The following is a 25,907-nucleotide window of genomic DNA, read 5'->3' as shown; positions in this document are numbered from 1 at the left end:
GAATATAAGGGAAAAGGAAACGCATATGATTTGCTTCAAGCAAGAAAACTGTAGCACAAACCCTTTGATAATGAAAAAGGATATCCCAACCTCGGCGGGACTCGAACCCGCAGTCCCTGGTTTAGGAGACCGATGCCTAACCGTTAGGCCACGAGGGCGATGTCGAGCGATGCACTGGCGTTCCTCTCATTAGCACTTTTACTGTAGGTTATTGTAGAACACACCATCGAAAGGAATATAGGGGAAAAGGAAACGCATATGCTTTGCTTCAAGCAAAAAAACTGTAGCAAAAACCCTTGGTAATGAAAAAGGATAACCCACAATCGGCGGGACTCGAACCCGCAATCCCCGGTTAAGAAGACCGACGCCTTATACGTTAGGCCACGAGAGCAACGTGAGATTGATGCACCAACGTTCCTTTCATTAGCGCTTTTACTTAAGGGGACAGTAGAACACAACATCGAAATTAATATAGGAGAAAGGGAAATGCACATGCTTTGGTTCAAGCAAGAAAACTGTAGCAGAAACCTTTTGTTAATGAAAAAGGATAACCCACCCTCGCACCCTCGGCGGGACTCGAACCCGCAATGCCCCGTTTAGAAGACCGATGCCTTATTCGTTAGGCCACGAGGGCGATGTGCGAGCGTTGCACTAGCGTTCTTTTCATTAGCGCGTTTACTCTAGGTTACAGTAAAACACACCATCGAAAGGAATATAGGAGAAAAGGAGCGCATATGCTTTGCTTCAAACAAGAAAACTGTAGCAGAAACCCTTTGTTAATGAAAAAGAATAACCCACCCTTGGCGGGACTCATACCCGCAATCCCCCGTTTGGAAGACCGATGCCTTATTCGTTAGCCAACGAGGGCGATGTGCGAGCGATGCACTGGCGTTCCTTTCATTAGCACTTTTACGCTAGGTTACTGTAGAGCACACCATCGAAAGCAATATAGGAGAAAAGGAAACGCATATGCTCTGCTTCAAGCAAAACTGTTGCAGAAACCTTTGGTATTGAAAAAGGATAACCCACTCTCGGCGGGACTCGAACCCGCCCTCCCCGGTTTAGAAGACCGATGCCTTATCCGTTAGGCCACGAGGGCGATGTGCGAGCGATGCACTGGCGTTCCTTTCATCAGCACTTTTAGTCTAGGTTACTGTAGAACACACCATCGAAAGGAATATAGGGGAAAAGGAAACGCATATGCTCTGCTTCAAGCAAGAAAACTTTAGCACAAACCCTTTGTTAATAAAAAAGAGTAAACCACCCTCGGCGGCACTCGCACCCGCAATCCCCGGTTTAGAAGACCGATGCCTTATCCGTTAGGCCACGAGGGCAATGTGCGAGCGATGCACTGGCATTCCTTTCATTAGCGCTTTTACTTTAGGTTACTGTAGAACACACCATCGAAAGGAATATAGGAGAAAGGGAAATGCACTTGCTATGGTTCAAGCGAGAATACTAGCAAAACCCTTCGTTAATGAAAAAGCATAACCAACCCTCGGTGGGACTCGAACCCGCGATCCCCCGTTTAGAAGACCGATGCCTTATTCGTTAGGCCAAGAGGGCGATGTGCGAGCGTTGCACTAGCGTTCTTTTCATTAGCGCGTTTACTCTAGGTTACAGTAGAACACATCATCCAAAGGAATATAAGGGAAAAGGAAACGCATATGATTTGCTTCAAGCAAGAAAACTGTAGCACAAACCCTTTGATGATGAAAAAGGATATCCCAACCTCGGCGGGACTCGAACCCGCAGTCCCCGGTTTAGGAGACCGATGCCTTATCCGTTAGGCCACGAGGGCGATGTGTGAGCGATGCACTGGCGTTCCTCTCATTAGCACTTTTACTCTAGGTTATTGTAGAACACACCATCGAAAGGAATATAGGGGAAAAGGAAACGCATATGCTTTGCTTCAAGCAAAAAAAACTGTAGCAAAAACCCTTGGTATTGAAAAGGGATAACCCACCCTCGGCGGGATTCGAACCAGCCATCTCTGGTTTAGAAGACCGATGCCTTATCCGTTAGGCCACGAGGGCGATGTGCGAGCGATGCACTGGCGTTCCTTTTATCATCACTTTTAGTCTAGGTTACTGTAGAACACACCATCGAAAGGAATATAGGGGAACAGGAAACGCATATGCTCTGCTTCAAGCAAGAAAACTTTAGCACAAACCCTTTGTCAATGAAAAAGAGTAACCCACCCTTGGCGGCACTCGCACCCGCAATCCCCGGTTTAGGAGAACGATGCCTCATCCGTTAGGCCACGAGGGCAATGTGCGAGCGATGCTCTGGCGTTCCTTTCATTAGCGCTTTTACTTTAGGTTACAGTAGAACACACCATCGAAAGAAATATAGGAGAAAGGAAAATGCACATGCTTTGGTTCAAGCAAGAAAACTTTAGCAAAATCCTTTGTTAATGAAAAAGGATAACCCACCCTCGGCGGGACTCGAACCCGATATCCCCCGTTTAGAAGACCGATGCCATATTCGTTAGGCCATGAGGGCGATGGGCGAGCGATTCACTAGCGTTCTTTTCATTAGCGCGTTTACTCTGGGTTACAGTAGAACACATCATCGAAAGGAATATAGGGAAAAAGGAAATGCATATGCTTTGGTTCAAGCAAGAAAACTGTGGGAGAAACCCTTTGATAATAAAAAAAATAACCTACCTCTCGGCGGGACTCGAACCCGCAATCCCCGGTTTAGGAGACCGATGCCTTATCCGTTAGGCCACGAGGGCGATGTGCGGGCGATGCACTGGCGTTCCTTTCATTAGCGCTTTTATTCTAAGTTGCAGTAGAACACACCATCGAAAGGAATATAGGGCAAAAAGAAAACGCATTTGCTTTCCTGCAAGCAAGAAAACTGTAGCAGAAACCCTTTGTTAGTGAAAAAAAATATCCCACCCCCGGCGGGACTCGACCCCGCCATCCCCGGTTTAGGAGACCGATGCCTTATCCGTTAGGGCACGAGGGCGATGTGCGAGCGATGCACTGGCGTTCCTTTCATTAGCGCTTTTACTCAAGGTTGCAGTAGAACACACCATCGAAAGGAATATAGGAGAAAGGGAAATGCACATGCTTTGGTTTAAGCAAGAAAACTGTAGCATAACCCTTTGTTAATGAAAAAGGATAACCCACCCTCGGCGGGACTCGAACCCGCAATCCCTCGTTTAGAAGACCGATGCCTTATTCCTTAGGCCATGAGGGCGATGGGCGAGCGATGCACTAGCGTTCTTTTCATTAGCGCGTTTACTCTAGGTTACAGTAGAACACAACATCGAAAGGAATAAAGGGGAAAAGAAGCGCATAAGCTTTGCTTCAAGCAAGAAAACTGCAGCAGAAACCTTTTCAGTGAATGAAAAAAAAATAACCTACCCTCGGCGGGACTCGAACCCGATATCCCCGGTTTAGGAGACCGATGCCTTATCCGTTAGGCCACGAGGGTGATGTGCGAGCGATGCACAGGCGTTCCTTTCATTAGCGCTTTTACTTTAGGTTGCAGTAGAACTCATCATCGAAAGGAATATACGGGGAAAGAAGCGCATATGCTTTGCTTTAAGCAAGAAAACTGTAGCAGAAACCCTTTGTTAATGAAAACGAATATACCACCTTTGGCGGGACTCGAACCCGATATCCCCGGTTCAGGAGACCGATGCCTTATCCGTTAGGCCACGAGGCGATGAACGAGTGATGCACTGGCGTTCCTTTAATTAGCGCTTTTACTCTAGGTTGCAGTAGAACACATCTTCCAAAGGAATATAGGGGAAAAGGAAACGCACATGCTTTGCTTCAAGCAAGAAAACTGTAGCACAAACCCTTTGTTAATGAAAAAGAGTAACACACCCTCGGTGGGACTCGAACCCGCAATCCCCGGTTTAGGAGAACGATGCCTTATCCGTTAGGCCACGAGGGCGATGTGCGAGCGATGCACTGGCGTTCCTTTCATCAGCACTTTATTCTAGGTTACTGTAGAACACACGATCGAAAGGAATATAGGAGAAAGGGAAATGCACTTGCTATGGTTCAAGCGAGAAAACTAGCAAAACCCTTTGTTAATGAAAAAGGATAACCAACCCTCGGCGGGACTCGAACCCGCTATCCCCCATTTAGAAGACCGATGCCTTGATCGTTATGCCAAGAGGGCGATGTGCGAGCGATGCACTAGCGTTCTTTTCATTAGCGCGTTTACTCAAGGTTACAGTAGAACACATCATCCAAAGAAATATAAGGGAGAAGGAAACGCATATGATTTGCTTCAAGCAAGAAAACTGTAGCACAAACCCTTTGATAATGAAAAAAGATATCCCAACCTCGGCGGGACTCGAACCCGCAGTCCCCGGTTTAGGAGACCGATGCCTTATCCGTTAGGCCACGAGGGCGATGTGCGAGCGATGCACTGTCGTTCCTCTCATTAGCACTTTTACTCTAGGTTATTGTAGAATACACCATCGAAAGGAATATAGGGAAAAAGGAAACGCATATGCTTTGCTTCAAGCAAAAAACCTGTAGCAAAAACCCTTGGTAATGAAAAAGGATAACCCACACTCGGCGGGACTCGAACCCGCAATCCCCGGTTAAGAAGATCGATGCCTTATCCGTTAGGCCACGAGAGCAACGTGCGATTGATGCACCAACGTTCCTTTCAATAGCGCTTTTACTTTAGGGGACAGCAGAACACACCATCGAAATTAATATAGGAGATAGGAAAATGCACATGCTTTGGTTCAAGCAAGAAAACTGTAGCAGAAACCCTTTGTTAATGAAAAAGGATAACCCACCCTCGGCGGGACTCAAACCCGCAATCCCCCGTTTAGAAGACCGATGCCTTATTCGTTAGGCCACGAGGGCGATGTGCGAGCGTTGCACTAGCGTTCTTTCCATTAGCGCGTTTACTCTAGGTTACAGTAAAACACACCATCGAAAGGAATATAGGAGAAAAGGAGCGCATATGCTTTGCTTCAAACAAGAAAACTGTAGCAGAAACCCTTTGTTAATGAAAAAGAATAACCCACCCTTGGCGGGACTCAAACCCGCAATCCCCCGTTTGGAAGACCGATGCCTTATTCGTTAGCCCACGAGGGCGATGTGCGAGCGATGCACTGGCGTTCCTTTCATTAGCACTTTTACGCTAGGTTACTGTAGAACACACCATCGAAAGGAATATAGGAGAAAAAGAAACGCATATGCTCTGCTTCAAGTAAGAAAACTGTTGCAGAAACCCTTGGTATTGAAAAAGGATAACCCACCCTCGGCGGGACTCGAACCCGCCGTCCCCGGTTTAGAAGACCGATGCCTTATCCGTTAGGCCACGAGGGCGATGTGCGAGCGATGCACTGGCGTTCCTTTCATTAGCACTTTTAGTCTAGGTTACTGTAGAACACACCATCGAAAGGAATATAGGGGAAAAGGAAACGCATATGCTCTGCTTCAAGCAAGAAAACTTTAGCAAAAACCCTTTGTTATTGAAAAAGAGTAACCCACCCTCGGCGGCACTCGCACCCGCTATCCCCGGTTTAGAAGACAGATGCCTTATCCGTTAGGCCACGAGGGCAATGTGCGAGCGATGCACTGGCGTTCCTTTCATTAGCGCTTTTACTTTAGGTTACAGTAGAACACACCATCGAAATTAACATATGAGAAAGGGTAATGCACATGCTTTGGTTCAAGCAAGAAAACTGTAGCAGAAACCCTTTGTTAATGAAAAAGAATAACCCACCATTGGTGGGACTCAAACCCGCAATCCCCCGCTTAGAAGACCGATGCCTTATTCGTTAGGCCACGAGGGCGATGTGCGAGCGTAGCACTAGCGTTCTTATCATTAGCCCGTTTACTCTAGGTTACTGTAGAACACACCATCGAAAGAAATATAGTGGAAAAGGAAACGCAAATGCTCTGCTTCAAGCAAGAAAACTGTTGCAGAAACCCTTGGTATTGAAAAAGGATAACCCACCCTCGGCGGGACTCAAATCCGCAATCCCGGTTTAGAAGACCGATGCCTTATCCGTTAGGCCACGAGGGCGGTTTGCGAGCGATGCACAGGCGTTTCTTTCATTAGCGCTTTTACACTAGGTTGCAGTAGAACTCATCATCGAAAGGAATATAGGGAAAAAGGAAACGCACATGCTTTGCTTCAAGCAAGAAAACTGTAGCACAAACCCTTTGTTAATGAAAAAGAGTAACCAACCCTCGGTGGGACTCGAACCCGCAATCCCCGGTTTAAGAGAACGATGCCTCATCCGTTAGGCCACGAGGGCAATGTGCGAGCGATGCTCTGGCGTTCCTTTCATTAGCGCTTTTACTCTAGGTTACAGTAGAACACAACATCGAAAGGAATAAAGGGGAAAAGAAGCGCATAAGCTTTGCTTCAAACAAGAAAACTGTAGCAGAAAACTTTTCAGTGAATGAAAAAAAATAACCTACCCTCGGCGGGACTCGAACCCGCAATCCCCGGTTTAGGAGACCAATGCCTTATTCGTTAGGCCAAAAGGGCGATGTGCGAGCGATGCACTAGCGTTCTTTTCATTAGCGCGTTTACTCTAGGTCACAGTAGAACACATCATCCAAAAGAATATAGGGGAAAAGGAAACGCATATGATTTGCTTCAAGCAAGAAAACTGTAGCACAAACCCTCTGATAATGAAAAAACATATCCCAACCTCGGCGGGACTCGAACCCGCAATCCCGGGTTAGGAGAACGATGCCTTATCCGTTAGGCCACGAGGGCAATGTGCGAGCGATGCTCTGGTGTTCCTTTCATTAGCGCTTTTACTTTAGGTTACAATCTAACACACCATCGAAAGGAATATAGGAGAAAGGGAAATGCACATGCTTTGGTTCAAGCAAGAAAACTGTAGCAAAACCCTTTGTTAATGAAAAAGGATAACCCACCCGGCGGGATTCGAACCCGATATCCCCCGTTTAGAAGACCGATGCCTTATTTGTTAGGCCATGAGGCGATGGGCGAGCGATGCACTAGCGTTCTTTTCATTAGCGCGTTTACTCTAGGTTACAGTAGAACACATCATCGAAAGGAATATAGGAGAAAAGGAAATGTATATGCTTTGCTTTAAGCAAGAAAACTGTAGCAGAAACCCTTTGCTAATGAAAACGAATATACCACCTTTGGCGGGACTCGAACCCGCAATCCCCGGTTCAGGACACCGATGCCTTATCCGTTAGGCCACGAGGGCGATGAACGAGTGATGCACTGGCGTTCCTTTCATTAGCGCTTTTACTCTAGGTTGCAGTAGAACACATCTTCCAAAGGAATATAGGGGAAAAGGAAACGCACATGCTTTGCTTCAAGCAAGAAAACTATAGCACAAACCCTTTGTTAATGAAAAAGAGTAACCCACCCACGGTGGGACTCGAACCCGCAATCCCCGGTTTAGGAGAACGATGCCTTATCCGTTAGGCCACGAGGGCGATGTGCGAGCGATGCACTGGCGTTCCTTTCATCAGCACTTTTAGTCTAGGTTACTGTAGAACACACCATCGAAAGGAATATAGGAGAAAGGGAAATGCACTTGCTATGGTTCAAGCGAGAAAACTAGCAAAACCCTTTGTTAATGAAAAAGGATAACCAACCCTCGGCGGGACTCGAACCCGCAATCCCCCGTTGAAAAGACCGATGCCTTATTCGTTATGCCAAGAGGGCGATGTGCGAGCGATGCACTAGCGTTCTTTTCATTAGCGCGTATACTCTAGGTTACAGTAGAACACATCATCCAAAGGAATATAAGGGAGAAGGAAACGCATATGATTTGCTTCAAGCAAGAAAACTGTAGCACAAGCCCTTTGATAATGAAAAAGGATATCCCAACCTCGGCGGGACTCGAACCCGCAGTCCCCGGTTTAGGAGACCGATGCCTTATCCGTTAGGCCACGAGGGCGATGTGCGAGCGATGCACTGTCGTTCCTCTCATTAGCACTTTTACTCTAGGTTATTGTAGAATACACCATCGAAAGGAATATAGGGGAAAAGGAAACGCATATGCTTTGCTTCAAGCAAAAAAACTGTAGCAAAAACCCTTGGTAATGAAAAAGGATAACCCACACTCGGCGGGACTCGAACCCGCAATCCCAGGTTAAGAAGACCGATGCCTTATCCGTTAGGCCTCGAGAGCAACGTGCGATTGATGCACCAACGTTCCTTTCATTAGCGCTCTTACTTTAGGGGACAGCAGAACACACCATCGAAATTAATATAGGAGAAAGGGAAATGCACATGCTTTGGTTCAAGCATGAAAACTGTAGCAGAAACCCTTTGTTAATGAAAAAGAATAACCTACCCTCAGCGGGACTCGAACCCGCAATCCCCCGTTTAGAAGACCAATGCCTTATTCGTTAGGCCACGAGGGCGATGTGCGAGCGTTGCACTAGCGTTCTTTTCATTAGCGCGTTTACTCTAGGTTACAGTAAAACACACCATCAAAAGGAATATAGGAGAAAAGGAGCGCATATGCTTTCCTTCAAACAAGAAAACTGTAGCAGAAACCCTTTGTTAATGAAAAAGAATAACCCACCCTTGGCGGGACTCAAACCCGCAATCCCCCGTTTGGAAGACCGATGCCTTATTCGTTAGCCCACGAGGGCGACGGGCGAGCAATGCACTGGCTTTCCTTTCATTAGCACTTTTACGCTAGGTTACTGCAGAACACACCATCGAAAGGAATATAGGAGAAAAGGAAACGCATATGCTCTGCTTCAAGCAAGAAAACTGTTGCAGAAACCTTTGGTATTGAAAACGAATATACCACCTTTGGCGGGACTCGAACCCGCAATCCCCGGTTCAGGACACCGATGCCTTATCCGTTAGGCCACGAGGGCGATGAACGAGTGATGCACTGGCGTTCCTTTCATTAGCGCTTTTACTCTAGGTTGCAGTAGAACACATCTTCCAAAGGAATATAGGGGAAAAGGAAACGCACATGCTTTGCTTCAAGCAAGAAAACTATAGCACAAACCCTTTGTTAATGAAAAAGAGTAACCCACCCTCGGTGGGACTCGAACCCGCAATCCCCGGTTTAGGAGAACGATGCCTTATCCGTTAGGCCACGAGGGCGATGTGCGAGCGATGCACTGGCGTTCCTTTCATCAGCACTTTTAGTCTAGGTTACTGTAGAACACACCAGCGAAAGGAATATAGGGGAAAAGGAAACGCATATGCTCTGCTTCAAGCAAGAAAACTTTAGCAAAAACCCTTTGTTATTGAAAAAGAGTAACCCACCCTCGGCGGCACTCGCACCCGCAATCCCCGGTTTAGAAGACCGATGCCTTATCCGTTAGGCCACGAGGGCAATGTGCGAGCGATGCACTGGCGTTCCTTTCATTAGCGCTTTTACTTTAGGTTACAGTAGAACACACCATCGCAATTATTATATGAGAAAGGGTAATGCACATGCTTTGGTGCAAGCAAGAAAACTGTAGCAGAAACCCTTTGTTAATGAAAAAGAATAACCCACCATTGGTGGGACTCAAACCCCCGATCCCCCGTTTAGAAGACCGATGCCTTATTCGTTAGGCCACGAGGGCGATGTGCGAGCGTAGCACTAGCGTTCTTATCATTAGCCCGTTTACTCTAGGTTACTGTAGAACACACCATCGAAAGAAATATAGGGGAAAAGGAAACGCAAATGCTCTGCTTCAAGCAAGAAAACTGTTGCAGAAACCCTTGGTATTGAAAAAGGATAACCCACCCTCGGCGGGACTCGAATCCGCAATCCCGGTTTAGAAGACCGATGCCTTATCCGTTAGGCCACGAGGGCGGTTTGCGAGCGATGCACAGGCGTTTCTTTCATTAGCGCTTCTACTCTAGGTTACAGTAGAACACAACATCGAAAGGAATAAAGGGGAAAAGAAGCGCATAAGCTTTGCTTCAAGCAAGAAAACTGTAGCGGAAACCTTTTCAGTGAATGAAAAAAAATAACCTACCCTCGGCGGGACTCGAACCCGCAATCCCCGGTTTAGGAGACCAATGCCTTATTCGTTAGGCCAAAAGGGCGATGTGCGAGCGATGCACTAGCGTTCTTTTCATTAGCGCGTTTACTCTAGGTCACAGTAGAACACATCATCCAAAGGAATATAGGGGAAAAGGAAACGCATATGATTTGCTTCAAGCAAGAAAACTGTAGCACAAACCCTCTGATAATGAAAAAACATATCCCAACCTCGGCGGGACTCGAACCCGCAATCCCTGGTTAGGAGAACGATGCCTTATCCGTTAGGCCACGAGGGCAATGTGCGAGCGATGCTCTGGTGTTCCTTTCATTAGCGCTTTTACTTTAGGTTACAGTAGAACACACCATCGAAAGGAATATAGGAGAAAGGGAAATGCACTTGCTATGGTTCAAGCGAGAAAACTACCAAAACCCTTTGTTAATGAAAAAGGATAACCAACCCTCGGCGGGACTCGAACCCGCGATACCCCGTTTAGAAGACCGATGCCTTATTTATTAGGCCATGAGGGCGATGGGCGAGCGATGCACTAGCGTTCTTTTCATTAGCGCGTTTACTCTAGGTTACAGTAGAACACAACATCGAAAGGAATATAGGGGAAAAGAAGCGCATAAGCTTTGCTTCAAGCAAGAAAACTGTAGCAGAAACCTTTTCGGTGAGTAAAAAAAAAATAACCTACCCTCGGGGGGACTTGAACCCGATATCCCCGGTTTAGGAGACCGATGCCTTATCCGTTAGGCCACGAGGGCGATGTGCGAGCGATGCACAGGCGTTCCTTTCATTAGCGCTTTTACTCTAGGTTGCAGTAGAACACATCTTCCAAAGAAATATAGGGGAAAAGGAAACGCATATGCTTTGCTTCAAGCAAGAAAACTGTAGCACAAACCCTTTGTTAATGAAAAAGAGTAACCCACCCTCGGTGTGACTCGAACCCGCGATCCCCGGCTTACGAGAACGATGCCTTATTCGTTAGGCCAAGAGGGCGATGTCCGAGCGATGCACTAGTGTTCTTTTCATTAGCGCGTTTACTCTAGGTTACAGTATAACACATCATCCAAAGGTATATAAGGGAAAAGGAAACGCATATGATTCGCTTCAAGCAAGAAAACTGTAGCACAAACCCTTTGATAATGAAAAAGGATATCCCAACCTCGGCGGGACTCGAACCCGCAATCCCGAGTTAGAAGACCGATGCCTTATCCGTTAGGCCACGAAGCCGATGTGCGAGTGATGCCATGGAGTTCCTTTTATTAGCACGTTCACTCTAGGTTACAGAAGAACACAACATCGAAAGGAATATAGGGGAAAAGAAGCGCATAAGCTTTGCTTCAAGCAAGAAAACTGTAGCAGAAACCTTTTCGGTGAAGAAGAAGAAGAATAACTTTATTTATGAAGTCCAGCGAAGTTGATTTGGGGCGGGCCTAGGCGTCGGCCACGAGCCCTTGGGCTCGGGCGGCTTCCTCGGCTCGCTGGACGGCCCACAGTTGTTGTTCGAATGAGGAGCTGAGCAGAGCCCCCTCCCAGCGTGTCCTGCGGTCCGAAACTGCCTCTTCGTGGTTTTCATCGTTGCTTTCATCTAAACTCGAGCATTCCCATAGTATATGTGAAAGTGTCGCCCTTTCATCGCAAACCTTGCATTTTTCTGTTAAATACAGATCAGGTGAGTAAAAAAAAAATAACCTACCCTCGGCGGGACTCGAACCCGATATCCCCGGTTTAGGAGACCGATGCCTTATCCGTTAGGCCACGAGGGCGATGTGCGAGCGATGCACAGGCGTTCCTTTCATTAGCGCTTTTACTCTAGGTTGCAGTAGAACACATCTTCCAAAGAAATATAGGGGAAAAGGAAACGCATATGCTTTGCTTCAAGCAAGAAAACTGTAGCACAAACCCTTTGTTAATGAAAAAGAGTAACCCACCCTCGGTGTGACTCGAACCCGCGATCCCCGGCTTACGAGAACGATGCCTTATTCGTTAGGCCAAATGGGCGATGTCCGAGCGATGCACTAGTGTTCTTTTCATTAGCGCGTTTACTCTAGGTTACAGTAGAACACATCATCCAAAGGAATATAAGGGAAAAGGAAACGCATATGATTCGCTTCAAGCAAGAAAACTGTAGCACAAACCCTTTGATAATGAAAAAGGATATCCCAACCTCGGCGGGACTCGAACCCGCAATCCCGAGTTAGAAGACCGATGCCTTATCCGTTAGGCCACGAGGGCAATATGCGAGCGATGCTCTGGTGTTCCATTCATTAGCGCTTTTACTTTAGGGGACAGTAGAACACACCATCGAAATTAATATAGGAGAAAGGGAAATGCACATGCCTTGGTTCAAGCAAGAAAACTGTAGCAGAAACCCTTTGTTGATGAAAAAGGATAACCCACCCTTGGCGGGACTCGAACCCGCAATCCCCCGTTTAGAAGTCCGATGCCTTATTCGTTAGGCCACGAGGGCGATGTGTGAGCGATGCACTAGCGTTCTTTTCATTAGCGCGTTTACTCTAGGTTACAGTAGAACACATCATCGAAAGGAATATAGGAGAAAAGGAAATGTATATGCTTTGCTTTAAGCAAGAAAACTGTAGCAGAAACCCTTTGTTAATGAAAACGAATATACCACCTTTGGCGGGACTCGAACCCGCAATCCCCGGTTCAGGACACCGATGCCTTATCCGTTAGGCCACGAGGGCGATGAACGAGTGATGCACTGGCGTTCCTTTCATTAGCGCTTTTACTCTAGGTTGCAGTAGAACACATCTTCCAAAGGAATATAGGGGAAAAGGAAACGCACATGCTTTGCTTCAAGCAAGAAAACTATAGCACAAACCCTTTGTTAATGAAAAAGAGTAACCCACCCTCGGTGGGACTCGAACCCGCAATCTCCGGTTTAGGAGAACGATGCCTTATCCGTTAGGCCACGAGGGCGATGTGCGAGCGATGCACTGGCGTTCCTTTCATCAGCACTTTTAGTCTAGGTTACTGTAGAACACACCAGCGAAAGGAATATAGGGGAAAAGGAAACGCATATGCTCTGCTTCAAGCAAGAAAAGTTTAGCAAAAACCCTTTGTTATTGAAAAAGAGTTACCCACCCTCGGCGGCACTCGCACCCGCAATCCCCGGTTTAGAAGACCGATGCCTTATCCGTTAGGCCACGAGGGCAATGTGCGAGCGATGCACTGGCGTTCCTTTCATTAGCGCTTTTACTTTAGGTTACAGTAGAACACACCATCGCAATTATTATATGAGAAAGGGTAATGCACATGCTTTGGTGCAAGCAAGAAAACTGTAGCAGAAACCCTTTGTTAATGAAAAAGAATAACCCACCATTGGTGGGACTCAAACCCCCGATCCCCCGTTTAGAAGACCGATGCCTTATTCGTTAGGCCACGAGGGCGATGTGCGAGCGTAGCACTAGCGTTCTTATCATTAGCCCGTTTACTCTAGGTTACTGTAGAACACACCATCGAAAGAAATATAGGGGAAAAGGAAACGCAAATGCTCTGCTTCAAGCAAGAAAACTGTTGCAGAAACCCTTGGTATTGAAAAAGGATAACCCACCCTCGGCGGGACTCGAATCCGCAATCCCGGTTTAGAAGACCGATGCCTTATCCGTTAGGCCACGAGGGCGGTTTGCGAGCGATGCACAGGCGTTTCTTTCATTAGCGCTTCTACTCTAGGTTACAGTAGAACACAACATCGAAAGGAATAAAGGGGAAAAGAAGCGCATAAGCTTTGCTTCAAGCAAGAAAACTGTAGCAGAAACCTTTTCAGTGAATGAAAAAAAATAACCTACCCTCGGCGGGACTCGAACCCGCAATCCCCGGTTTAGGAGACCAATGCCTTATTCGTTAGGCCAAAAGGGCGATGTGCGAGCGATGCACTAGCGTTCTTTTCATTAGCGCGTTTACTCTAGGTCACAGTAGAACACATCATCCAAAGGAATATAGGGGAAAAGGAAACGCATATGATTTTCTTCAAGCAAGAAAACTGTAGCACAAACCCTCTGATAATGAAAAAACATATCCCAACCTCGGCGGGACTCGAACCCGCAATCCCTGGTTAGGAGAACGATGCCTTATCCGTTAGGCCACGAGGGCAATGTGCGAGCGATGCTCTGGTGTTCCTTTCATTAGCGTTTTTACTTTAGGTTACAGTAGAACACACCATCGAAAGGAATATAGGAGAAAGGGAAATGCACTTGCTATGGTTCAAGCGAGAAAACTACCAAAACCCTTTGTTAATGAAAAAGGATAACCAACCCTCGGCGGGACTCGAACCCGCGATACCCCGTTTAGAAGACCGATGCCTTATTTATTAGGCCATGAGGGCGATGGGCGAGCGATGCACTAGCGTTCTTTTCATTAGCGCGTTTACTCTAGGTTACAGTAGAACACAACATCGAAAGGAATATAGGGGAAAAGAAGCGCATAAGCTTTGCTTCAAGCAAGAAAACTGTAGCAGAAACCTTTTCGGTGAGTAAAAAAAAAATAACCTACCCTCGGCGGGACTCGAACCCGATATCCCCGGTTTAGGAGACCGATGCCTTATCCGATAGGCCACGAGGGCGATGTGCGAGCGATGCACAGGCGTTCCTTTCATTAGCGCTTTTACTCTAGGTTGCAGTAGAACACATCTTCCAAAGAAATATAGGGGAAAAGGAAACGCATATGCTTTGCTTCAAGCAAGAAAACTGTAGCACAAACCCTTTGTTAATGAAAAAGAGTAACCCACCCTCGGTGGGACTCGAACCCGCGATCCCCGGCTTACGAGAACGATGCCTTATTCGTTAGGCCAAATGGGGGATGTCCGAGCGATGCACTAGTGTTCTTTTCATTAGCGCGTTTACTCTAGGTTACAGTAGAACACATCATCCAAAGGAATATAAGGGAAAAGGAAACGCATATGATTCGCTTCAAGCAAGAAAACTGTAGCACAAACCCTTTGATAATGAAAAAGGATATCCCAACCTCGGCGGGACTCGAACCCGCAATCCCGAGTTAGAAGACCGATGCCTTATCCGTTAGGCCACGAGGGCAATATTCGAGCGATGCTCTGGTGTTCCATTCATTAGCGCTTTTACTTTAGGGGACAGTAGAACACACCATCGAAATTAATATAGGAGAAAGGGAAATGCACATGCCTTGGTTCAAGCAAGAAAACTGTAGCAGAAACCCTTTGTTGATGAAAAAGGATAACCCACCCTTGGCGGGACTCGAACCCGCAATCCCCTGTTTAGAAGTCCGATGCCTTATTCGTTAGGCCACGAGGGCGATGTGTGAGCGATGCACTAGCGTTCTTTTCATTAGCGCGTTTACTCTAGGTTACAGTAGAACACATCATCGAAAGGAATATAGGGGAAAAGGAAATGCATATGCTTTGGTTCAAGCAAGAAAACTGTGGGAGAAACCCTTTGTTAATAAAAAAGGATAACCCACCCTCCGCGGGACTCGAATTCGCAATCCCCTGTTTAGGGGGCCGATGCCTTATCCGTTAGGCCACGTAGCCGATGTGCGAGTGATGCACTGGCGTTCCTTTCATTAGCGCGTTTACTCTAGGTTACAGTAGAACACAACATCGAAAGGAATATAAGGGAAAAGAAGCACATAAGCTTTGCTTCAAGCAGGAAAACTGTAGCAGAAACCTTTTCGGTGAATATAAAAAAAATAACCTACCCTCGGCGGGACTCGAACCCGCCATCCCCGGTTTAGGAGACCGATGCCTTATCCGTTAGGCCACAAGGGCGATGTGCGGGCGATGCACTGGCGTTCCTTTCATTAGCGCTTTTACTCTAGGTTGCAGTAGAACACACCATCGAAAGGATTATAGGGGAAAAGAAGCGCATAAGCTTTGCTTCAAGCAAGAAAACTGTAGCAAAAACCTTTTCGGTGACTGAAAAAGAAATAACCTACACTCGGCGGGACTCGAACCCGCAATCCCCGGTTTTGGAGACCGATGCCTTATCCGCTAGGCCACGAGTGCGATGTGCGGGCGATGCACTGCCGTCCCTTTCATTAGTGCTTTTACTCTAGGTTGCAGTAGAACACACCATCGAAAGGAATATAGGGCAAAAAAAGCGCATATGCTTTCCTGCAAGCAGGAAAACTGCAGCAGAAACCCTCTGTTAATGAAAAAGAATATCCCACCCTCGGCAGGACTCCACCCCGCCATCCCCGGTTTAGGAGACCGATGCCTTATCCGTTAGGCCACGAGGGCAATGTACGAGCGATGCACTGGGGTTCCTTTCATTAGCGCTTTTACTTTAGGTTACAGTAAAACACACCATCGAAAGGAATATAGGAGAAAGGGAAATGCACTTGCTTTTGTTCAAGCGAGAAAACTATTAAAACACTTTGTTAATGAAATAGGATAACCAACCCTCGGCGGGACTCGAACCCGCAATCCCTCGTTTAGAAGACCGATGCCTTATCCGTTATGCTACGTAGCCGATGTGCGAGCGATGCACTGGCGTTCCTTTCATTAGCGCGTTTACTCTAGGGGACAGTAGAACACAACATCGAAAGGAATATAAGGGAAAAGAAGCACATAAGCTTTGCTTCAAGCAGGAAAACTGTAGCAGAAACCTTTTCGGTGAATATAAAAAAATAACCCACCCTCGGCGGGACTCGAACCCGCAATCCCCGGTTTAGGAGACCGATGCCTTATCCGTTAGGCCACAAGGGCGATGTGCGGGCGATGCACTGGCGTTCCTTTCATTAGCGCTTTTACTCTAGGTTGCAGTAGAAAACACCATCGAAAGGATTATAGGGGAAAAGAAGCGCATAAGCTTTGCTTCAAGCAAGAAAACTGTAGCAAAAACATTTTCGGTGAATGAAAAAAGAAATAACCTACCCTCGGCGGGACTCGAACCCGCAATCCCCGGTTTAGGAGACCGATGCCTTATCCGTTAGGCCACGAGTGCGATGTGCGGGTGATGCACTGGCGTTCCTTTCATTAGCGCTTTTACTCTAGGTTGCAGTAGAACACACCATCGAAAGGAATATAGGGCAAAAGAAAGCGCATATGCTTTCCTGCAAGCAGGAAAACTGCAGCAGAAACCCTCTGTTAATGAAAAAGAATATCCCACCCTCGGCGGGACTCCACCCCGCCATCCCCGGTTTAGGAGACCGATGCCTTATCCGTTAGGCCACGAGGGCAATGTGCGAGCGATGCACTGGGGTTCCTTTCATTAGCGCTTTTACTTTAGGTTACAGTAGAACACACCGTCGAAAGGAATATAGGAGAAAGGGAAATGCACTTGCTTTTGTTCAAGCGAGAAAACTATTAAAACCCTTTGTTAATGAAATAGGATAACCAACCCTCGGCGGGACTCGAACCCGCAATCCCTCGTTTAGAAGACCGATGCCTTATCCGTGATGCCACGTAGCCGATGTGCGAGCGATGCACTGGCGTTCCTTTTATTAGCGCGTTTACTCTAGGGGACAGTAGAACACAACATCGAAAGGTATATAGGGGAAAAGAAGCGCATAAGCTTTGCTTCAAGCAAGAAAACTGTAGCAGAAACCTTTTCGGTGAATGAAAAAAAATAACCTACCCTCAGCGGGACTCGAACCCGCAATCCCCGGTTTACGAGACCAATGCCTTATTCGTTAGGCCAAAAGGGCGATGTGCGAGCGATGCACTATCGTTCTTTTCATTAGCGCGTTTACTCTAGGTTACAGTAGAACACATCATCCAAAGGAATATAGGGGAAAAGGAAACGCATATGATTTGCTTCAAGCAAGAAAACTGTAGCACAAACCCTCTGATAATGAAAAAGGATATCCCAACCTCGGCGGGACTCGAACCCGCAATCCCGGGTTAGAAGGCCGATGCCTTATCCGTTAGGCCACGTGAGCAATGTGCGAGCGATGCTCTGGCATTCCATTCATTAGCGCTTTTACTTTAGGGGACAGTAGAACACACCATCGAAATTAATATAGGAGAAAGGAAAATGCACATGCCATGGTTCAAGCAAGAAAACTGTAGCAGAAACCCTTTGTTGATGAAAAAAGATAACCCACCCTCGGGGGGACTCGAACCCGCAATCCCCCGTTTAGAAGACCGATGCCTTATTCGTTAGGCCACGAGGGCGATGTGCGAGCGATGCACTAGCGTTCTTTTCATTAGAGCGTTTACTCTAGGTTACAGTAGAACACATCATCCAAAGGAATATAAGGGAAAAGGAAACGCATATGATTCGCTTCAAGCAAGAAAACTGTAGCACAAACCCTTTGATAATGAAAAAGGATATCCCAACCTCGGCGGGACTCGAACCCGCAATCCCGAGTTAGAAGACCGATGCCTTATCCGTTAGGCCACGAGGGCAATGTGCGAGCGATGCTCTGGTGTTCCATTCATTAGCGCTTTTACTTTAGGGGACAGTAGAACACACCATCGAAATTAATATAGGAGAAAGGGAAATGCACATGCCTTGGTTCAAGCAAGAAAACTGTAGCAGAAACCCTTTGTTGATGAAAAAGGATAACCCACCCTTGGCGGGACTCGAACCCGCAATCCCCCTTTTAGAAGTCCGATGCCTTATTCGTTAGGCCACGAGGGCGATGTGTGAGCGATGCACTAGCGTTCTTTTCATTAGCGCGTTTACTCTAGGTTACAGTAGAACACATCATCGAAAGGAATAAAGGGGAAAAGGAAATGCATATGCTTTGGTTCAAGCAAGAAAACTGTGGGAGAAACCCTTTGTTAATAAAAAAGGATAACCCACCCTCCGCGGGACTCGAATTCGCAATCCCCTGTTTAGGGGGCCGATGCCTTATCCGTTAGGCCACGTAGTCGATGTGCGAGTGATGCACTGGCGTTCCTTTCATTAGCGCGTTTACTCTAGGTTACAGTAGAACACAACATCGAAAGGAATATAAGGGAAAAGAAGCACATAAGCTTTGCTTCAAGCAGGAAAACTGTAGCAGAAACCTTTTCGGTGAATATAAAAAAATAACCTACCCTCGGCGGGACTCGAACCCGCAATTCCCGGTTTAGGAGACCGATGCCTTATTCGTTAGGCCACAAGGGCGATGTGCGGGCGATGCACTGGCGTTCCTTTCATTAGCGCTTTTACTCTAGGTTGCAGTAGAACACACCATCGAAAGGATTATAGGGGAAAAGAAGCGCATAAGCTTTGCTTCAAGCAAGAAAACTGTAGCAAAAACCTTTTCGGTGAATGAAAAAGAAATAACCTACACTCGGCGGGACTCGAACCCGCAATCCCCGGTTTAGGAGACCGATGCCTTATCCGTTAGGCCACGAGTGCGATGTGCGGGCGATGCACTGGCGTTCCTTTCATTAGCGCTTTTACTCTAGGTTGCAGTAGAACACACCATCGAAAGGAATATAGGGCAAAAAAAGCGCATATGCTTTCCTGCAAGCAGGAAAACTGCAGCAGAAACCCTCTGTTAATGAAAAAGAATATCCCACCCTCGGCAGGACTCCACCCCGCCATCCCCGGTTTAGGAGAGCGATGCCTTATCCGTTAGGCCACGAGGGCAATGTGCGAGCGATGCACTGGGGTTCCTTTCATTAGCGCTTTTACTTTAGGTTACAGTAAAACACACCATCGAAAGGAATATAGGAGAAAGGGAAATGCACTTGCTTTTGTTCAAGCGAGAAAACTATTAAAACCCTTTGTTAATGAAATAGGATAACCAACCCTCGGCGGGACTCGAACCCGCAATCCCTCGTTTAGAAGACCGATGCCTTATCCGTTATGCCACGTAGCCGATGTGCGAGCGATGCACTGGCGTTCCTTTCATTAGCGCGTTTACTCTAGGGGACAGTAGAACACAACATCGAAAGGAATATAAGGGAAAAGAAGCACATAAGCTTTGCTTCAAGCAGGAAAACTGTAGCAGAAACCTTTTCGGTGAATATAAAAAAAACAACCTACCCTCGGCGGGACTCGAACCCGCAATCCCCGGTTTAGGAGACCGATGCCTTATCCGTTAGGCCACAAGGGCGATGTGCGGGCGATGCACTGGCGTTCCTTTCATTATCGCTTTTACTCTAGGTTGCAGTAGAACACATCATCCAAAGGAATATAGGGGAAAAGGAAACGCATATGATTTGCTTCAAGCAAGAAAACTGTAGCACAAACCCTCTGATAATGAAAAAGGATATCCCAACCTCGGCGGGACTCGAACCCGCAATCCCGGGTTAGAAGACCGATGCCTTATCCGTTAGGGCACGAGGGCGATGCGCGAGCAATGCACTGGCGTTCCTTTCTTTATCGCTTTTACTCTAGGTTGCACAGGAACACACCATCGAAAGGAATATAGGAAAAAGGGAAATGCACTTGCTTTGGTTCAAGCGAGAAAACTAGCAAAACCCTTTGTTATTGATAACGGATAACCAACCCTCGGCGGGACTCGAACCCGCGATCCCCCGTTTAGAAGACCGATGCCTTATTCGTTAGGCCACGAGAGTGACGTGCGATTGATGCACTAACGTTTCTTTCATTAGCGCTTTTACTCTAGGTTACAGTAGAACACACCATCGAAATTAACATAGGAGAAAGGGAAATCCACATGCTTTGGTTCAAGCAAGAAAACTGTAGCAGAAACCCTTTGATATTGAAAAAAAAATAACCCACACTTGGTGGGACTCAAACCCGCAATCCCCCGTTTAGAAGACCGATTCGTTATTCCTTAGGCCACGAGGGCGATGTGCGAGCGTAGCACTAGCGTTCTAATTCATTAGCGCGTTTACTCCAGGTTACTGTAGAACACACCATCGAAAGGAATATAGGGGAAAAGGAAACGCATATGCTCTGCTTCAAGCAAGAAAACGGTTGCAGAAACCCTTGGTATTGAAAAAGGATAACCCACCCTCAGTGGGTCTCGAATCCGCAATCATGGGTTAGAAGACCGATGCCTTATCCTCTAGGGCACGAGGGCGATGTGCGAGCGATGCACAGGCGTTCCTTTCATTAGCGCTTTTACTCTAGGTTGCAGTAGAACTCATCATCGAAAGGAATATAGGAGGAAAAGAAATGCACATGCTTTGGTTCAAGCAAGAAAACTGCAGCAAAACCCTTTGTTAATGAAAAAGGATGACCCACCTCGGCGGGACTCGAACCCGCAATCCCCCGTTTAGAAGACCGATGCCTTATTCGTTAGGCCATGAGGGCGATGTGCGAGCGATGCACTAGCGTTCTTTTCATTAGCGCGTTTACTCTAGGTTACAGTAGAACCAATATTCGAAAGGAATATAGGGGAAAAGGAAATGCATATGCTTTGGTTCAAGCAAGAAAACTTTGGGAGAAACCCTTTGTTAATAAAAAAGTATAACCCACCCTCCGCGGCACTCGGACCCGCAATCCCCTGTTTAGAATACCGATGCTTTATTCGTTAGGCCACGAAGCCGATGTGCGAGTGACGCCATGGGGTTCCTTTTATTAGCACGTTCACTCTAGGTTACAGTAGAACACAACATCGAAAGGAATACTGGGGAAAAGAAGCGCATAAGCTTTGCTTCAAGCAAGAAAACTGTAGCAGAAACCTTTTCGGTGAATGAAACAAAAATAACCTACCCTCGGCGGGACTCGAACCCGATATCCCCGGTTTACGAGACCGATGCCTTATCCGTTAGGTCATGAGGGCGATGTGCGAGCGATGCAAAGGCGTTCCTTTCATTAGCGCTTTTACTCTAGGTCGCAGTAGAACACATCTTCCAAAGAAATATAGGGGAAAAGGAAACGCACATGCTTTGCTACAAGCAAGAAAACTGTAGCACAAACCCTTTGTTAATGTAAAAGAGTAACCCACCCTCGGTGGGACTCGAACCCGCAATCCCCGGCTTAGGAGAACGATGCCTTATTCGTTAGGCCAAGAGGGCGATGTGCGAGCGATGCACTAGCGTTCTTTTCATTAGCGCGTTTACTCTAGGTTACAGTAGAACACATCATCCAAAGGAATATAAGGGAAAAGGATACGCATATGATTTGCTTCAAGCAAGAAAACTGTGGGAGAAACCCTTTGTTAATAAAAAAGGATAACCCACCCTACGCGGGACTCGAACCCGCAACTCCTGTTTAGGGGGCGGATGCCTTATCCGTTAGGCCACGTAGCCGATGTGCGAGTGATGCACTGGCGTTCCTTTCTTTAGCGCGTTTACTCTAGGTTACAGTAGAACACAACATCGAAAGGAATATAGGGGAAAAAAGCGCATAAGCTTTCCTTCAAGCAAGAAAACTGTAGCAGAAACCTTTTCGGTGAATGAAAAAAAATAACCTACCCTCGGCGGGACTCGAACCCGCAATCCCCGGTTTAGGAGACCGATGCCTTATCCGTTAGGGCACGAGGGCGATGCGCAAGCATTGCACTGGCGTTCCTTTCAATATCGCTTTTACTCTAGGTTGCAGAAGAACACACCATCGAAAGGAATATAGGAAAAAGGGAAATGCACTTGCTTTGGTTCAAGCGAGAAAACTAGCAAAACCCTTTGTTAATGAAAAAGAAATAACTTACCCTCGGCGGGACTCGAACCCGATATCCCCGGTTTAGGAGACCGATGCCTTATCCGTTAGGCCACGAGGGCGATGTGCGAGCGATGCACAGGCGTTCTTTTCATTAGCGCTTTTACTCTAGGTTGCAGTAGAACACATCTTCCAAAGAAATATAGGGGAAAAGGAAACGCACATGCTTTGCTTCAAGCAAGAAAACTGTAGCACAAACCTTTTGTTAATGAAAAAGAGTAACCCACCCTCGGTGTGACTCGAACCCGCAATCCCCGGCTTAGGAGAACGATGCCTTATTCGTTAGGCCAAGAGGGCGATGTGCGAGCGATGCACTAGCGTTCTTTTAATTAGCGCGTTTACTCTAGGTTACAGTAGAACACATCATCCAAAGGAATATAAGGGAAAAGGAAACGCATATGATTCGCTTCAAGCAAGAAAACTGTAGCACAAACCCTCTGATAATGAAAAAGGATATCCCAACCTCGGCGGGACTCGAACCCACAATCCCGGGTTGGAAGACCGATGCTTTATTCGTTAGGCCACGAAGTCGATGTGCGAGTGATGCCATGGGGTTCCTTTTATTAGCACGTTCACTCTAGGTTACAGTAGAACACAACATCGAAAGGAATATAGGGGAAAAGAAGCGCATAAGCTTTGCTTCAAGCAAGAAAACTGTAGCAGAAACCTTTTCGGTGAATGAAAAAAAATAAACTACCCTCGGTGGGACTCGAACCCGATATCCCCGGTTTAGGAGACCGATGCCTTATCCGTTAGGCCACGAGGGCGATGTGCGAGCGATGCACAGGCGTTCCTTTCATTAGCGCTTTTACTCTAGGTTGCAGTAGAACACATCTTCTAAAGAAATATAGGGGAAAAGAAAACGCACATGCTTTGCTTCAAGCAAGAAAACTGTAGCACAAACCCTCTGATACGGAAAAAGGATATCCTAACCTCGGCGGGACTCGAACCCGCAATCCCGGGTTAGAAGACCGATGCCTTATCCGTTAGGCCACGAGGGCAATGTGCGAGCGATGCTCTGGCGTTCCATTCATTAGCGCTTTTACTTTAGGGGACAGTAGAACACACCATCGAAATGAATATAGGAGAAAGGGAAATGCACATGCCTTGGTTCAAGCAAGAAAACTGTAGCAGAAACCCTTTGTTGATGAAAAAGGATAACCCGCCCTCGGCGGGACTCGAACCCGCAATCCCCCGTTTAGAAGACCGATGGCTTATTCGTTAGGCCATGAGGGCGATGTGCGAGCGATGAACTAGCGTTCTTTTCATTAGCGCGTTTACTCTAGGTTACAGTAGAACACATCATCGAAAGGAATATAGGGGAAAAGGAAATGCATATGCTTTGGTTCAAGCAAGAAAACTGTGGGAGAAACCCTTTGTTAATAAAAAATAATAACCCACCCTCCGCGGGACTCGAACCCGCAATCCCCTGTTTAGGGGGCCGATGCCTTATCCGTTAGGCCACGTAGCCGATGTGCGAGTGATGCACTGGCGTTCCTTTCATTAGTGCGTTTACTCTAGGTTACAGTAGAACACAACATCAAAAGGAATATAGGGGGAAAGAAGCGCATAAGCTTTGCTTCAAGAAAGAAAACTGTAGCAGAAACCTTTTCGGTGAATGAAAAAAAATAACCTACCCTCGGCGGGACTCGAACCCGCAATCCCCGGTTTAGGAGACCGATGTCTTATCCGTTAGGCCACGAGGGCGATGTGCGGGCGATGCAGTGGCGTTCCTTTCATTAGCGCTTTTACTGTAGGTTGCAGTAGAACACACCATGGAAAGGAATATAGGGCAAAAGAAAACGCATTTGCTTTCCTGCAAGCAGGAAAACTGCAGCAGAAACCCTCTGTTAATGAAAAAGAATATCCCACCCTCGGCGGGACTCGACCCCGCCATCCCCGGTTTAGGAGACCGATGCCTTATCCGTTAGGGCACGAGGTCGATGCGCGAGCAATGCACTGGCGTTCCTTTCATTATCGCTTTTACTCTAGGTTGCAGAAGAACACACCATCGAAAGGAATATAGGAAAAAGGGAGATGCACTTGCTTTGGTTCAAGCGAGAAAACTAGCAAATCCCTTTGTTAATGAAAAAGGATAACCAACCCTCGGCGGTACTCGAACCCGCAATCCCCCGTTTAGAAGACCGATGCCTTATTCGTTAGGCCAAGATGGCGATGTGCGAGCGATGCACTAGCGTTCTTTTCATTAGCGCGTTTACTCTAGGTTACAGTAGAACATATCATCCGAAGGAATATAGGGGAAAAGGAAACGCATATGATTTGCTTCAAGCAAGAAAACTGTAGCAGAAACCCTTTGTTAATGAAAAAGGACAACCCACCCTCGGCGGGACTCGAACTCGAAATCCCCAGTTTAGGAGACCGATGCCTTATCCGTTAGGCCACGAGGGCAACGTGCGGGCGATGCACTGGCGTTCTTTTTATTAGCGCTTTTACTCTAGGTTGCAGTAAAACACACCATCGAAATTAATATAGGAGACAGGGAAATGCACATGCTTTGGTTCAAGCAAGAAAACTGTAGCAGAAACCCTTTGTTAATGAAAAAGGATAACCCACCCTCGGCGGGACTCGAACTCGAAATCCCCAGTTTAGGAGACCGATGCCTTATCCGTTAGGCCACGAGGGCGATATGCGGGCGACCCACTCGCGTTCCTTTCATTAGCGCTTTTAATTTAGGTTACAGTAGAACGCACCATCGAAAGGAATATAGGAGAAAGGGAAATCCACATGCTTTGCTTCAAGCAAGAAAACTGTAGCACAAACCATTGGTAAAGAAAAAGTATAACCCACCCTCAACGGGACTCAAACCCGCAATCCCCCGTTTAGAAGACCGATGCCTTATTCGTTAGGCCATGAGGGCGGTGTGCGAGCGATGCACAAGCGTTCTTTTCATTAGTGCGTTTACTCTAGGTTACAGTAGAACCCATCATGGAAAGGAATATAGGGAAAAAGGAAATGCATATGCTTTGGTTCAAGCAAAAAAACTTTGGGAGAAACCCTTTGTTAATAAAAAGGACAACCCACCCTCCGCGGGACTCGAACCGGCAATTCCCGGTTTAGAAGACCGATGCCTTCTCCGTTAGGCCACGAAGGCGATGTGCGAGTGATGCACTAACGTTCCTTTCATTAGCGCGTTTACTCTAGGTTACAGTAGAACACAACATCGAAAGGAATATAGGCGAAAAGGAAACGCATATGATTTGCTTCAAGCAAGAAAACTGTGGCACAAACCTTTGGTAATGAAAAAGGATAACCCACCCTCGGCGGCACTCGCACCCGCAATCCCCGGTTTAGAACACCGATGCCTTATCCGTTAGGCCACGAGGGCGATAGCGGGCGGTGCACTGGCGTTCCTTTCATTAGCGCTTTTACTCTAGGTTGCAGTAGAACACACCATCGAAAGGAATATAGGGGAAAAGGAAACGCATATGCTTTGCTT

At 46.9% G+C, this 25,907-nt stretch overlaps 14 non-coding genes across 14 annotated transcripts; all 14 read right to left on the bottom strand.

Moving 5' to 3' along the window:
• Positions 1-1,026: 1,026 nt before the first annotated feature.
• Positions 1,027-1,099, bottom strand: TRNAR-UCU (transfer RNA arginine (anticodon UCU)). The gene has a single exon. It is a non-coding gene; the product is annotated as a tRNA-Arg (tRNA).
• Positions 1,100-1,728: 629 nt separating this feature from the next.
• On the bottom strand, positions 1,729-1,801 carry TRNAR-CCU (transfer RNA arginine (anticodon CCU)). The gene has a single exon. It is a non-coding gene; the product is annotated as a tRNA-Arg (tRNA).
• An 865-nt stretch (positions 1,802-2,666) lies between these two features.
• TRNAR-CCU (transfer RNA arginine (anticodon CCU)) lies at positions 2,667-2,740 on the bottom strand. The gene has a single exon. It is a non-coding gene; the product is annotated as a tRNA-Arg (tRNA).
• Positions 2,741-4,308: 1,568 nt separating this feature from the next.
• Positions 4,309-4,381, bottom strand: TRNAR-CCU (transfer RNA arginine (anticodon CCU)). Its single transcript has one exon. It is a non-coding gene; the product is annotated as a tRNA-Arg (tRNA).
• An 864-nt stretch (positions 4,382-5,245) lies between these two features.
• On the bottom strand, positions 5,246-5,318 carry TRNAR-UCU (transfer RNA arginine (anticodon UCU)). The gene has a single exon. It is a non-coding gene; the product is annotated as a tRNA-Arg (tRNA).
• A 2,503-nt stretch (positions 5,319-7,821) lies between these two features.
• On the bottom strand, positions 7,822-7,894 carry TRNAR-CCU (transfer RNA arginine (anticodon CCU)). Its single transcript has one exon. It is a non-coding gene; the product is annotated as a tRNA-Arg (tRNA).
• Positions 7,895-15,632: 7,738 nt separating this feature from the next.
• Positions 15,633-15,705, bottom strand: TRNAR-CCU (transfer RNA arginine (anticodon CCU)). Its single transcript has one exon. It is a non-coding gene; the product is annotated as a tRNA-Arg (tRNA).
• A 164-nt stretch (positions 15,706-15,869) lies between these two features.
• Positions 15,870-15,942, bottom strand: TRNAW-CCA (transfer RNA tryptophan (anticodon CCA)). The gene has a single exon. It is a non-coding gene; the product is annotated as a tRNA-Trp (tRNA).
• A 629-nt stretch (positions 15,943-16,571) lies between these two features.
• On the bottom strand, positions 16,572-16,644 carry TRNAR-CCU (transfer RNA arginine (anticodon CCU)). The gene has a single exon. It is a non-coding gene; the product is annotated as a tRNA-Arg (tRNA).
• Positions 16,645-16,809: 165 nt separating this feature from the next.
• On the bottom strand, positions 16,810-16,882 carry TRNAR-CCU (transfer RNA arginine (anticodon CCU)). Its single transcript has one exon. It is a non-coding gene; the product is annotated as a tRNA-Arg (tRNA).
• A 2,276-nt stretch (positions 16,883-19,158) lies between these two features.
• On the bottom strand, positions 19,159-19,231 carry TRNAR-CCU (transfer RNA arginine (anticodon CCU)). Its single transcript has one exon. It is a non-coding gene; the product is annotated as a tRNA-Arg (tRNA).
• A 630-nt stretch (positions 19,232-19,861) lies between these two features.
• Positions 19,862-19,934, bottom strand: TRNAR-CCU (transfer RNA arginine (anticodon CCU)). Its single transcript has one exon. It is a non-coding gene; the product is annotated as a tRNA-Arg (tRNA).
• Positions 19,935-22,206: 2,272 nt separating this feature from the next.
• Positions 22,207-22,279, bottom strand: TRNAR-CCU (transfer RNA arginine (anticodon CCU)). Its single transcript has one exon. It is a non-coding gene; the product is annotated as a tRNA-Arg (tRNA).
• A 1,805-nt stretch (positions 22,280-24,084) lies between these two features.
• Positions 24,085-24,157, bottom strand: TRNAR-CCU (transfer RNA arginine (anticodon CCU)). Its single transcript has one exon. It is a non-coding gene; the product is annotated as a tRNA-Arg (tRNA).
• Positions 24,158-25,907: the final 1,750 nt, after the last annotated feature.

The sequence above is a fragment of the Rhipicephalus microplus genome, chromosome 2 (genome assembly GCF_043290135.1).
Source record: "Rhipicephalus microplus isolate Deutch F79 chromosome 2, USDA_Rmic, whole genome shotgun sequence".
In the NCBI taxonomy this organism is placed as follows: Eukaryota; Metazoa; Arthropoda; class Arachnida; order Ixodida; family Ixodidae; genus Rhipicephalus; species Rhipicephalus microplus.
Note: the sequence above shows the minus strand (reverse complement) of the source record. Positions and strands in the feature narration are given on the sequence as shown.